Below are 3,428 nucleotides of genomic sequence, written 5' to 3' on the forward strand. Positions count from 1 at the left end.
ACAAATGGACGTCTAGTGTCTTGCCTCTGAAAGGAAACAGCTTCTGCTGTATTGGGAACCCCAGAAATAACTGCTTATGGTATCAGCTGCCTTCTGCAGATGCCTGTCTCAATTTGCCTTTGGTTCTGCATCACAGATATGTGTTTGGCATTTATCCCAAGACTGACTGCATCTGACCTGAGTGAGCGGAGGATGTGTCTGTGTTGTGGCAAAAGCATCTCATGCATACTTACTTTTTTGCTCTGAAGAAAGCATTTAAATACAAACCTGGAACTGCACTCCCTTTGTTGAGCTTTTAGTAGTCAAGTACTCAATGTTGCTTTCTTTTCGCAATGCCGTTAGTTTGTCCCTTTGTATGCAAAATGTCTCTTATTAATGTGTAACCCTGCAAGCAGTGATTTGAGGTGTGTAATGATTTTTTTCCCCAAGTTTCATTTTTATTAGAATTCAGGAAATCTTGAGGAGTGTTTTAGATCTTTCTACCTCATAAACACTTGAATATGATCCAGACTTTTTTGTAAAACTTAACCAGAAATCTACCTTACTCTGAGCCTAAGCTAATCTGTCATGGTACCAAAGCATTGCAGCATACAACATACAGACCTCTTTTTCTGTCTTTAGATTGGACTGGTTTAGATGAAGATGAAGATGCACATGTCTGGGAAGACAATTGGGATGATGACAATGTAGAAGATGATTTCTCCAATCAGTTAAGGTAATTTTATTTTAACTTGCTGTTCTAGAAGATGCATAAAATGTTTAAAATGGCATTGATTAGTTAATATCTGAAAGTTTGAGATCTGCTTAGTTTAAAAAAATAGAGATCTGAGATAGAAATAAATGGAAGCTTCACTTTCTGCTTTTCTGTTTAAAGGCTTTCAGAACCAGACTCGGGGATTACAGCACTCTGAAGTACTGATAAGCATTTCATCTTTTAATAACTCCACCGTGAGCCCTGAAATATGCCTAACGTCACTGGGGTTTTCAGACTTTTGCTCTGTTACACAACTTAAACAGTACAAAAATCTCTGCAAATTGTGTTAGAGTTAAACTTCAATTTAACATGAGCAGATCCTTTTCTGATGACTTTTCTATGTATCTGTAAAAGTTCTGAACTCTACTGCAAAGATTAATGGCAAACGAGCCAAAATTATCTCTTCTGTGCTTTGCAGTGTGCAAAGTGCGTTACATTTTTTGTCTCCGTTTTCAAATAGCATTGCTGTTCTTTGTCCAAATGGGCAGATTTTCTAGAGATTAGTGATCTGTAATAATGTTAAGGTGCTGCAGTGTGTGATGAACATGCTGTTTATGAGCAACAACAGCAAAGTAATTGTTCATTACACGCTTTTAAAAAAGCAATAGCAATTTGGGTACCTCTAAACCAGTTGCTTAATCCTCTTTGTCACTTTTAGTTTCAGTAATCCTTTACTGACACATAATTATAACTTAAATTGTTTCAAGCATCAGAACAAAGCCAGATTTTATAATTAATCCCTCAGTATGTTGCATGAAGAGCAAACTATCTGTAATACAGCCTGCTTAAACAGTTCCTGGGTTGATCTCCCTTGTTGTACTCCAGGGAAAGCAATTATTTTTTTATCTCTTCTACATTCAGGATCTTTGGTATAGTTATTTCTTGTAAGGTTGAAAAGGCAGTTAAACTGTAATATTGGAATACAGATTGATATGTAATGAAACAGACTTTCAAGAGAGAGTGTAATTCTCGATAAACATAGTTGATCTAGACAAACCTTCTGTAATTTGCCTTAATTGTAGCCTGTCGTATTGGTGGCCATACTCTGGTTTGCAATGTTCCTTGGTTGTGGCATGGTTTTATTTCATCTCTAGAAAGCAATTATTGCAGACACTTCTGAAATTCCACTACTGACTATGTAAACTAACCTGAAATACCTTTAGACATTCACACTTCAGTATCTGGATTCATACATGCCAAGACCAGGAGATAAACCAGGAGGTATTTCTAGCTGGTGTGTTGGGAGGCAGGTGAAAAGTAAAGGGGAGTAATAACAGTGGCAGTTGCTGACTTGCTCTCCTGGGCGTAGCTAAGGGCAACAAAACAATCCTTTCCCTCAGAACTGTTCACTGCAAGGTGTGTTGCACCAGGACATAAAAAATAGTGCACTCTGGTATTTTTATTTAATACGAAGGAAAAGCTTAACATTGCTTTGGGAGCACATGCATTTAAGTCACTCAGAATAGCGAGCTTGTTTGGTTTAAGGAGATATTGAGAATAAGTAACTATAAGATAATATTTTGGGGTTTTTGTAATGTTTCTGGAGTTGTTGCAGGCTCATAGGTGCTGCTTTGTGCCATATAGTGGGTCAGAGGACAATAACTGATTAACACAAGTATTTGAATTTTTTCACTGAGAAGTCACTTCTAGTGATCTAAAATATAAAGCAGAAGTTCAAGATCTACAAAGTAAGTGAGGTTAAGGTTACTGGTACAAATCAAAAAGCAGGATGATATTGTCATATTCTAAGGTGACGGTATATTATGCAGTAAAAAACCCCAAACATCTAACAGCATTGTAACTGTGTGTTTCAATATATCTCTCTCTTTTCCATACAGAGCTGAATTAGAAAAACACGGATACAAGATGGAAACCTCATAGTTTTTGCAGACCATGGAGTGATTTAACACTGAACTATGGATATGCAGTTGAGAAAAGAAGAAAAAGTGGAAAATGAGACCACAGTTAGCTCACGATCTGCTTGGATTTATTATTGTTTTGTATAAAAAATAAAGTTTTTAATCTTAGCCTAGTCATACATTCAGCCTCTACTCACCTGGTACCTCGTATTTTGGTTCTGAAATGCCTTGTGTGTTGGAATTCAGGGACTTGCCTGGAATGTCACTATTGATCTGTCAGATGCTCTTGCACCAGTCCTCTCATGGGGAGCTAAATAAGCATTACCAGAATGAAGACTAATGAACATTGCTGTCACAGGGGCTGTGGAGATGTCAAAAAGAAATAAAATACTTGTGTACTCCAATTAAAATGCAACAGAGATAGAAAACAGTTTTAGGGTGTGATGTAGCTTGTTTTGCCTCAAGATTTTACTTCATAATGACTTGTTTTAATTTTGTCAGTAATTTCATGTGGGTGCTGGTTTCACAAAACCCGCTTTAAAATGTCTTAAAACTGCAGAAATCCAAACTCTCTGATCTGATCCTGTCATTTCTCAGGCCTGTTGAAGAGGAGACCTCTATGGGGGTGAAAAAAGTTCTGTTCTAGTCCTTATTTAAGCCTGAGAGTCTCTGCTGAAATTGCCTCCAATTTGCCAGTTACAGCAGTTCATCTGTATGACACAAATATGCCTGCTGAGAACAGAAATCAAACTTCCAACTCGTTTCATGGAGGCCAACAAATAGCTGCCAGATAGATATAGCAGTAGTGACTGGAT

The 3,428-nt window shown here is 37.3% G+C and overlaps 1 long non-coding RNA gene across 1 annotated transcript; it reads left to right on the forward strand.

The window, feature by feature from the left end:
- Positions 1-619: 619 nt before the first annotated feature.
- Positions 620-2,781, forward strand: LOC103811293. The gene is made up of 2 exons (XR_624808.1): positions 620-715; positions 2,593-2,781. It is a non-coding gene; the product is annotated as an uncharacterized LOC103811293 (long non-coding RNA).
- The last annotated feature ends 647 nt before the right edge of the window (positions 2,782-3,428 follow it).

This window comes from Acanthisitta chloris, unplaced genomic scaffold (assembly GCF_000695815.1).
Source record: "Acanthisitta chloris isolate BGI_N310 unplaced genomic scaffold, ASM69581v1 scaffold3101, whole genome shotgun sequence".
NCBI lineage: Eukaryota > Metazoa > Chordata > Aves > Passeriformes > Acanthisittidae > Acanthisitta > Acanthisitta chloris.